Genomic DNA, 11501 nt, shown 5'->3' with positions numbered 1-11501 from the left:
CCTTCTTAACTTCATGTTCGGGTAAACCTGCAAGCTTAAATAATCCACAAATTTCATCCACATGTTTCAGATGCATATCAGGATGTTTAGTTCTGTCTCCTGCATAAGGATCAGCTAGCAGTTGTTCTTTCATACCCGAAGGAATTTCATAACCAATATTTTCAGTAGGTGCATTATGTTGAGGGGCAACTCTTTGTGTTTCTGGTCGAGGTGAAGATACCCCGAACAAACCCCTCAAAGGATTGTTTTCCATGGTAAAAAGTGACAATAAATTTAAGCATGTAATATCAATTTTTCCTTATCGATTTCCACTTACCAAGAGCGCTTCACTCCCCGGCAACGGCGCCAGAAAAGAGTCTTAATGACCCACAAGTATACGAGATCAATCGTAGTCCTTTCGATAAGTAAGAGTGTCAAACCCAACGAGGAGCAGAAGAAAATGACAAGTGATTTTCAGCAAGGCGATTTCTGCAAGCACTGAAATTGTCGGTAACAGGTAGTTTGATAGCAAGATAATTTGTAACGGACAAGTAAAGGTAACGGTAAATAAAGTGCAGCAAGGTAGCCCAATCCTTTTTAGAAAACGACAAGCCAAAATGGTTTCTTATAATAAGCAAAGCGTTCTTGAGGACACACAAGAATTTCATCTAGTCACTTTCATCATGTTGGTTTGATTAGCGTTCGCTATTTTGATAATTTGGTATGTGGGTGGACCGGTGCTTGGGTGTTGTTCTTACTTGAACAAGCCTCCCACTTATGATTAACCTCCTCACAAACATCCGCAACTACGAGAAAAGTATTAAGATAAAATCTAACCATAACATTAAACATATGGATCCAGATCACTCCCTTACGAAGTAGAGCATAAACTAGGTTTTAAGCTTCTATCACTCTCGCAGCCCATCATCTAATAACTACTCCACAATGCATTCCCTTAGGCCTAAAAATGGTGAATTGTCATGTAGTTGACGTTCACATAACACCACTAAGGGAATCACAACATACATATCATCCAAATATCGAACACATATCAAATTCACATGATTACTTGCAACATGACTTCTCCTGTGACCTCAAGAACAAAGGTAACTACTCACAAATGATATTCATGCTCAAGATCAGAGGGGTATTAAATACCAAAATGGATCTAAACATATAATCTTCCACCAAATAAACCATATAGTAATTAACTACAAGATGCAATCAACACTACTAGTCACCCACATGTACCAATCTGAGGTTCTGATACAAAGATTGAACACAAGAGATGAACTAGGGTTTGAGATGAGTCGGTGTTGTTGAAGATGTCGATGGAGATTGGCCTTCCAAAGATGAGAGGGTTGTTGGTGATGACGATGTCTTCAATTTCCCCCTCCGGGAGAGAAGTTCCCCCGACGGGATTGCTCCGCCAGAGGGCAAAAGTGCTCCTGCCCAAGTTCCGCATCGAGACGACGGTGCTTCATCCCGAAAGTCCTCCTCTTATTTTTTTTCTAGGTCAAAAGACCTGATATACCAGAAGATGGTCACCGGAGGTGGGCTGGGTTGCCCACCACTCACTAGGGCGTGCCTAGGGGGCCTAGCGCACCCTGGTGTCTTGTGGGCACCAGACAGCCCCCCTCCGGTAGTTATTTGCTCCAATATTTCTTATATATTCCAAAATATCCGTTAAATTTCAGCTCATTTGAGATGTGCAGAGTAGGCATCTCTGACGTAGCTTTTTCAGGTTCAGAATTCCAGCTACCAGTATTCTCCCTCTCAGTGTAAACCTTGCATATTATGAGAGAAAAGGCAATAGAATTACTCCATAAAGCATTATTATGCATAGAAACATTATAAATATCAGTAGGAAAACATGATGCAAAATGGACATATAAGTCCACAAGAGAGTTGTTCGTCATAGTGGTAAGTCTGATGTCCGTTATGGTCCAATGTTAACCTGAGGTAGGGAAAGAATAGCGAATCTGAACTACTTCAACAGCAACGAGATGTTGTAGGTCATAATTAGAGAGGGTTATCCATAACATGTTCATGAGATCAGTGGAGGACATTTCCAGGTATTTCAAGCAGGCATTGTATGCTATCGGGGAGCTCAGAGCAAAGATGATCAAGTCACAAGCTGAGCAAACTCCTAGCAAGATTCGCACTAGCCTAAGATGGTATCCATATTTTCAAGGTGAGCACTACTCATAGTTCATGCCTTCTCATGTTTGTATTGTTCTGGAACAACCATAACATGATCTTTTCATGCCATTTTCAGGATTCCATTCGCACAATAGATGGTACTCATGCTAGAGTGTCGAGTCCACAGTCTGCAACATACAGGGGTCGAAAGTACTACACAAGGCAGGATGTTCTTGCCGCTGTTGACTTTGCTCTGAAGTTCACATATGTGTTAGCTGGCTGGGAAGGATCAGCCACGATGCTAACATTCTATCTAACAGCATGTCTCGACCTAATGGCATCAATATCCTTGATGAAAAGTTCTACCTAGGAGATGCTAGCTATGAATATTAGTCTGGTGTTCTTCCACCCTTCAGAAAAACTAGGTACCATCTGAATGAGTTCTCTGGTAGGAACTATTCTAGGACTGCACATGAATTATTTAATCTCAGGCGCTCTATCCTCAGAATTACTATCGAGAGGACATTTGTAGCTCTGAAACAAAATCAAGATTTTGGGTCAGAAGTCATTCCGCACTTCCCCACCCAGAGTAAGCTTGTTCTTCCATGTTGCATCCTTCCTAACTGGATCCTACAACAGGGTTCTGATTACCTTGTGCCGGAGGAGGAAGATGTGATGGTTGATGATGCTGTTATCTCCATCCATGCTGTGGAGGCATTTGACAATGAAGTCTGGAAGTACAAAAGGATGTTGTAGGCTGAGGCAATGTGGGAAAACAAAGGTCAGACAAGGATATGAAGAAAAAACAACAACGGTAGAAGAAGAAACAATGGGAGCAGCAGAAGATGAAGACAAGGATGGACTTCGACCTAGTTCGGCATCGATGAACACTCCCCTATTGATCCATATGACTATCAATTTGTATTGCTATTTGTTAGTAGCTAGAATGAACCACCATTTGTTATTAGTTTGGATGAACTATCATTTCTTTCCTAGCTAGGACTGAAACAATGATTTAACTGTGTGTGGTAAGGTCACCACTAGCGAGAAGGGGTAATCACACCTTATGCCATACGCAACCAAACACCGTGTACTGCGACAACCTAGTGCAACGCAGGCAACCAAACACATGGTAAAAATTAGTTCCCTGATGCAGCCAACCTACATGCACGCAACAAAATGATGTGCACATGTTGTTTTGGTCTGTATTATCTCAGCCTGACCCAACTGAGACATACATGCATAGAGGCAAAAATAGTGCACGTAATCAAACCCGCCCTATGTTTTTTTCTTTCTTTCCTATGTTCTCCATTTTTTTGTTTTTCTTATAAAAAACGTGCGGAGTTTTTTCAGATACGAGGTGAATTTTTTCGTATAGATGTTGAACATTTTTAGAAACACTCAAAATATATTTTTGAAATACACATCAAATATTCGTCAAATGCACATTTAACATTTTTTAAACATGCTTAGAATATTTATCATAAATGTCATCAATACTTGTAAAAATGTGAAAAATATTTTTTTAAGTGTTTGAACTTTTTAAAATGCAATGAACTTTTTTTGAGTTGTAAGAACTATTTTCCAAAATTATGTGAACATTCTTTAAAAATGTCATGAACATATTTTTGAAAACGTGTGAAGGTTTTCTTCTAATGTGACAAACCTATTTTTGAATGGTACAAAACTTTTTTAATTATGTGTTTATTGTTTTTACAATTGTATTTTTTAATATGTCATACAAGATTTTTTAAATACCTGAACATTTTAAAATGTACAAACTTTTTTTAAATTTGTGCAAACTAATTTTTACACTCCATTAACTTTTTCTAAAAATATAGTGAAGTTTTAAAAATTAAAGTATATAATTTTTTTAAATACATTCATTTAGAATAAGAAATATGAACAAAAGTAAATAAAAACAGAAAAAGAACAACAACAGATGAATGAAAAAAACTTGTGTGTATGTTTTTTAGGGGTACAATGATTCTTTATTCAACCAAGTTCAGCGGAATCGTTACAATGTCAAGTGGTTGAAGGAACCACACATTGTTCAAAAAAAAAAATCTTCCGATAGCGATTTATAGTTTGATTTATCGCTACTCTTGGAATGACCGATAAGATTACGCCTTATCTTCACCGTTTATCGTTTGGGCCAATTTATCACTTTGACAAGCAATTTATGAGGAATATACCAATAAATTGGGCCTATTCCTAACATTATGTTTGCAAAAACTATGTTTATTTATGTTTTGTGGACCTTGTTATGCAATATGTACTACTGTCCTATTTTGTTTGTTATTATACGAGGATTCAAATGCTAGGAATCATGGTAACACTTCTGTCCAATATTGTTTTGGCGTTGAATATATCATATTTTAGTGTTGGGAACCTGGGATTTGCAAAAACCGTCCAATTAATAGTTGATCGATAAAATCAATTAATCGACCAATTTTCGATTAATCTCTAATCCCTAGCTGATCGAGACCCTAACGATAAGCAATATACTCAACATTGGAACCACACATGCCTTACTACGCCTAGAGACAAAGCAAATTTAGCTATACTACCAGCCTTAAAAATTTGAGACCTTCTCTTATACATAAAATCACACTCCAAGAATTCTAAATTACTGCTCGAATTTCCTTGATGATGGCGGCATGCCTCCCACCTTGATTTGACTCGATGTCTTTTATCACCGAGGAGCAATCTAAAAAAATAATAACCCGGGAGATGTTCAAATCATTGGCCAAAGCCAAAGCCTCGCGACATGCTAAGGCTTCCAGCGTTGGCACATCCGTAATACCCATGAAGTTGATCACCAATGAGCCAATATTATTATCCGGATGATCCTGACAATTTGCAGCCGTGACACCTCCATCTCCATGTCTCCTAACAGCACCATCAACATTGATTTTCATATAACCAAACAGTGGCCTAATCCAAGGCTGCCGAACACTACTACAAACCGGCTCAGCACCATCAACATTGATTTTCATATAACCAAACGGTGGTCTAATCCAACGTTGCCGAACACTAGTACAAGCCGGCTGGGTAGCTGCTAGTTGTGGGCCAGCGACGGCTGTTAACTCGGCCATATAGCTCTTCACAAAAAGATGAGTGGACATCGGAGCTTCAAATTCTTGCTCATAAATGGCCTTTCTTCTCAGGTACAAGACTGCCCAGAGGGTCACTACCATCTCAACAAAATCACCTCCTTGCAAAGAGTCATACATATAGCTCTACATAAAAACATGTGTGTACGTGTAGCCTACCTCGCGTGAGACGTGGGCCAATCCGCAGCGACTATAGCTCGCATTAGGGCGCTTCCTATATAGTGCGGACGTCGCTGGCAAACGACGGTGGATCCTATTTGACGGCCGCGAGCGTCCAGCAGGAGGAGTGGCTTCGCTGAAGCGCTCGAGCAGCTGCGCGCGACGGGCCGGCCCACCTCGCGAATTAAAGCGTTGCCAGGCAAACCGCTTTTCGGGAACCTTCTAGAAGGTTCCCTAAATCGGTTTTTTATACTCTTTGCCGGTTTTTTTTTATTTTTCCTGTTTCTTTATTCTTTTATTGTTTCTGTTTTTTAAATTTTGTTTCTGTTTCTGTTTCTTTTTCTTTCTCTTTTTATTTATCCTTTTTCGTATTTATTTTCATCATTTGTTTTCAAAAAGTTTAAAATTCCTTATTTTCTTCATGATTTCATAAAAATCACAAAGGGTTTAAATTTTGTTCACAATTCAAAATGTGTTATGCGTACATTACAGAAATGTTCAATGTATATTTTAAATTTGTTCGGGATATTTCACAAAAATGTGCAATATTTATTTTAAAATTGTTCAGCGTACATTACATAAATGTTCAATGTATATTTTAAATTTGTTGGGGACATATCACAAAAATGTTCAGTACATATTTAAAAATTGTTCAGCGTATGTTACAAAAATGTTCAATGTATATTTAAAAAAAAGTTTTCAACTTTTCAGTAATTGTTCATGTTTGAAAAGTTTGTACAAATTTTAAAGATTGTTCATGGTTTTAAAAAGGGTTTCACGTTTGTCACCTTTTCTATTTTTGTTCTCGACTTTCTTGAGTTGTTCGAAAAATTTCAAAAGTTGTTCTATACTTTAAAACCTCGCGCTGCTTCCAAACCAGTAGAAATTATTAGCTTACCTGGTTAGGTTCTCGAGTTCTCGAGTGGGACGTCATGGGTTCGATCTCCTGCTGTTGCGGTTTATTTTTGCTGTTTATTTTCACGCGCTCGAGCTCCAGACCTTCAAATGGGCCAGCCCATCAGCGTCTACCTTCAGCGAACGCTCCTCCGCTTGACGCTAGTGAGCGTCGGCTAGACTCCCGCAAACGACATAGAGCATACCCACTCACACGCTGCTCTTTCAATGGGCCGGCCCATTACGGGGTTTCACCCCAACCGGTCTTGGGAAGGTTCCATAACCTTCTCTGAACAGTTTTTTTTTCGTTCGGCTTTCTCTCTCTTTTCCTTTTTTGTTTTTGTTTTTTGATCCTTTCTCTGTTTCTTTCGGTTTTTCGGTTTTAATTTTATTCTTGTTTTTCACTTTGTAAAAGTCTTTTAAGTTTGCGATTTTTTCAAATAATGAACATTTTCTAAATACGTGAACATTGTTTTTCAAAATTATTGTTTCGTGTTTACAGATTCAGGAACATTCTCTTAAATCATGTACATTTCTTGAAACCGTGAACATTTTTTAAACCTCACGAACATTTTTCCGTAATCGCGAATATTTTTTTAGAAATTTACGAACATTCTCTTAAATCATGAACATGTTTTCAAATTCGCGAACATTTTTTTGAATCATGAAGATTGTTTAACTTGAAGATGAAATAAGAAATGATGATTTGTTTTTACAAATTCGTGACCTTTTTCGAATTCACTAACATATTTTGAAATCATGAACATTCTTTTAAACCCATGAACATTTTTTAAATTGAAGACAATGTTTTGAAATCATGAGCATTTTTATGTAGTTGTGAACATTTTTTGAATTCACCAACAATTTTTGAAATTCATGGAAAGCATTTAAATTTTTGAAAATTTTATGAATTTCCGAGCATATTTTTGAAATAATGATTGTTTTATTCAAAATTAGCAACTTTTCTGAAATTTATAACTTGTTGATATCCTGAATTATTGAAAAGGAGAAAAAAAAGGAAAAGAAGAAAAAAAAAGGCGGCAACCCGAATGCACGTGTGCCGGCCCAGAAGGGCGTGAAGGGGGAGCGGGGGTGCGTGCCCGCTTCGTTCGCAGCGCGTGGTGTGCCGAATTGGAGGACTCTGCATCGCTGCGAAATAGAGTATCTACAGTAGAGAAGGAAAAGCAAAAAACACAGGGATTGATCCCTGGTCTCCATAGAGATGGCCAACATTTTTCTATACATGGTCAACATTTTTTCTATACATATCGTTTTCAAATGCTTAGTTATATTTTTTTCAATACAAAATTAATATTTTTTAATACACATTCAACATTTTCCTATACACACTTAAACAAAATCAACTCCTTGATTAATATTTTTAAGTATAAGATTAACATTTTTAATACATGGTCAACATCTTTTGTATGCAACTTTAACATTTTTGAAATGCAATTTTTTAACACATGGACAACATTTTCTCTAAACAAATTTAACATTCTTCAAAAGATTAGTTAGCATTTCCAAATACTTGTTTAACATTTTTTTCAAATGTTTGGTTAAGATTTTTATGTACGTGGTCAAAATTCCCCATCAGTTTTTAATAAATGTTCAACATTTTTCCTGTACACATTTAATATTTTTTAAAAGATTTTTAGCATTTTATTCAATATTTATTATTTTTTAAATTATCGATTATCATTTTCTATATACATGCTTAATTTTTTTGATCATTTTATTAATACACAGTCATAATTTTTCTATAGAAAATTAACATTTTTCAAATGCTTGATTAGTATTTTTCAAACACTTGTTTAATACATATTTTAAATACTTGATTAATTTTTTTCAATAAATGATCAAATTGTTTCATAAATATTTTCTTTTTGTATAAATTTTTCGTATACAAAATAAACATTTACACATTTAACATTTTTCAAATGCATGGTCTTTTCAAATGTTTAATGTACAGTGACTTTGTAATATATGTATTTAAATTATTTATAGAAGTATAAACTAAAGTAAAAAACGAAAAAGCGTAAACACAAAACGTGAAAACAAAACAAAAACGAGGCTGTTGTTCCAGAGCGCCTGGGCTTGCCCAACTCGTACCTTTTCCTGGTTTACCTTTTTAGACTGTTTTTTCTTTGGTTTTCTGCTTTTATATTTTCTGTCTTTTATATTCCTTTTGCCTTTTCATTTTTTCATGCTATACATTTTTGGTGTTAGTTTTCTTTTCCTTTTTCCAATTTGTGAACATCTTTTTAAATTCTTGAAACTGCAAACATTTTGTAAGTTTTACAATTCTTTTTACGAAATTATGAACATATTCCAAATTGGCGAATTTTTTTGTTAATTCTAAAATGTTTCTAAATATGCGAACATTTGTTAAAGTTTGAAGACATGTCTGAAAAAACCGTTTACATTTTTTTCAATCAATGAATGTTAATCATGAAGTTTTTTCGAATTCACTTTAGAAAAATCATGAACTTGTTTTGAATCTGAATATTTTGTACAAATTCAAGAACATCTTTTGAATTTGTGAACATTCCTTTTGGAACCCGTGGACCTTTTTTTTGAATCGGCGAACATTTTTTTGGAAATTGGGGAACACTTTTTGAAATTTATGATCATTTTGTTGTTTTGATGAACATTTTTGGAATGAGCATACAGTTCTGAAACTATGAACATTTTTGCAATTCAGATTAATTTTCGAATTTATAAATCACGTTTTTTTACAAATTTCAGAAGTTTGTTGAAGTCCAGAATTATTTAAAGAAGAAAAAATACAAAAATAGAAAGTAAAAGAAAAAATGAAATTAAAAAAACTGGGGAGCGGGGTTGCTCGTTGCGTCTCCCACGAGCGCACAACATGCGAAATAGGTGCTCTGCTATAGACGCACCCACCATCTTCGGCCTCGAGACATTTTACAAGTAACAAATATGCCTTTGACACATACCTTTTTTCGGCTTCGTTGACGGTGGTAGCAGAAGATGAACTTAGTTGAATATATACTTGAAAGATGTAAAAAAATATTATAACTTGCATACAAGATCCCTGTTGCAAGCGAGTGTCTATCGGTTGTTCAGAGCATTCAACTGGTTTATGGAATAACAAAGAAAATGAAGATATTCCATGTGGTTGAGGTGATCTATGAACATCGAACAACCAATGTGGGAGCTCACTCCCTCGCTCGAAGTGTCCTTTATGTTTTTAAATAAAGGACATAATGGAGATAATGATTGCTTAAAATATATTAACAAATGTAACACTCTTTACCTTATACTAGATGATACCTTGTGTGTTGGTGCAAGAATCGGTTGCAATATATTTCGATGAGATTTGATTGTGTGGAATATGAATATTTAGGTTAATAACACGCGATTAAAAATTAAAAATACATATGACTTATTATATTTCATTGTGTATATTGGTAAATTTGGTTTATTAAATATAAGTTAAATAATAGAAAGAAATATTTTCTTACTCATGATTGCGTGTTGAGATGGGTCTTATGTCATTCATAAGTACATGGTGATTGGACACACTTGCATTTTGAAGTAAATAAATTAATGAGATCACTCTTTTAGGTATATAGGATTAAAAACTACTACCTTCGTCCTGGTTTATTGGTCATGTTCGGACTTCGTGCTAAATTTTGACCATAGATCTAACTAACAAAATGTTATTTCATGTCAATGATATTATTTTTTGTGGCACACAATAACATTTTGTTAGTTAAATCTAAGGTCAAAGTTTGACACAAAATACAAAAAGGACAAATAAACCATGACAGAGTTAGTAACTGTTAGGTGAGGATACAAAACCTGGCCCAAGAAAAGGAAACAACCACAACAACAAAACAGCAAAAGGAAAAATGAAACCAACAGCAAAGATCATACAAGCCACAACTAACAGAACCCCGCAAAGAAGAAACTACAACTAACAGAAAGGCAAACAACAAAAGGGCTACTACCAGAAATTCACAAAAGGCAAACCAATATCATTTTTCTGGATTTATTCTAGGCCTTTCGGGATGTGCCTTCAGTGGAAGGAAACGTTCCCGTCGACTACAAAGACGTTTGTGGTGACTTCGTCAATCTTAAGATGTTGTGTTAGTCTAGTATCTTGGTGATGTTCATGGGAGTAGGTGTGCGTGCGTACATTCATAGGGTTGAATGTATGTGCGTGTGAAAGGACGTGGATATTGCCTAGAGGGGGGGGGGGTGGATAGACGCTTTAAAATAATTACGATCTAGGCTTGAACATATGCGAAATAAAACTAGTGTTTAATCTATAAGGCAAAAAACCTAAATCAACTAGGCTCACCTATTTGCACCAACAACTTATGCTAAGCAAGATAAACAACTACTGATAGCAAGATATATAACATGAAGTACTATGGTGATCATAAAGTAAAGGGCTCACGTAAGAGTGTAACGCCCCGGATTCGATGCGCCAGGTGTCTGCCAGTTATTCGCCGTCGTTGCCATGTCATTTGCTTGCGTGTTACATTTTTTCCATGTCATCATGCGCATTTCATTTTGCATACGTGTTCGTCTCATGCATCCGAGCTTTTTCCCCGTTGTCCGTTTTGCAATCCGGCACTCCAATGCCCTCTGGTGTCCCCCTTTTTTGTCTCTCGTTGTGAGTGGGTGTTAAACATTCTCGGAATGGACCGAGTCTTGCCAAGTGGCCTTGGTATAGCACCGGTAGACCGCCTGTCAAGTTTCGTGCCATTTGGAGGTCGTTTGGTACTCCAATGGTTAACCGCGTAGCCCGAAGCCTCTTTTGTGTTGCATCCCAACACCCTTCCAAGTGGCCCAAAAACCATCCTAACCCCATCCATGCTCTCGGTCGTTCGATCAGGATCGTGTGGGCGAAAACCGCTCCCCATTTGGACTCTCCTAGCTCCCTCTACCTATAAATATGCGCTCTCCCCGAAATTTCGCAGTCCAAACCCCCGAAACCCTAATCTCCTCTCTCTCCACGCCGGACACGTCCGCCCCCGGCCGGACATGTCCGCCGCCGCCGTCCGCGGCCAATCCCGAGCTGCCACGTCGCCCTCCCCGCGCCTTCCACCGCCGCCAGCCCGCGCGGCCCGCTGCAGGCCCGCGAGGCCCGGTCGCCGCCGCCGCCCGGCCCGCGCCCCCGCGTCCGAGCCCCACCGACGCCCGCCTCCGGTGTCGGCGAGCCGTCCCGCCGGCCGC

Source organism: Triticum dicoccoides, chromosome 1B (genome assembly GCF_002162155.2).
Source record: "Triticum dicoccoides isolate Atlit2015 ecotype Zavitan chromosome 1B, WEW_v2.0, whole genome shotgun sequence".
Lineage (NCBI taxonomy): Eukaryota > Viridiplantae > Streptophyta > Magnoliopsida > Poales > Poaceae > Triticum > Triticum dicoccoides.
This window is presented reverse-complemented; position numbering follows the sequence as displayed.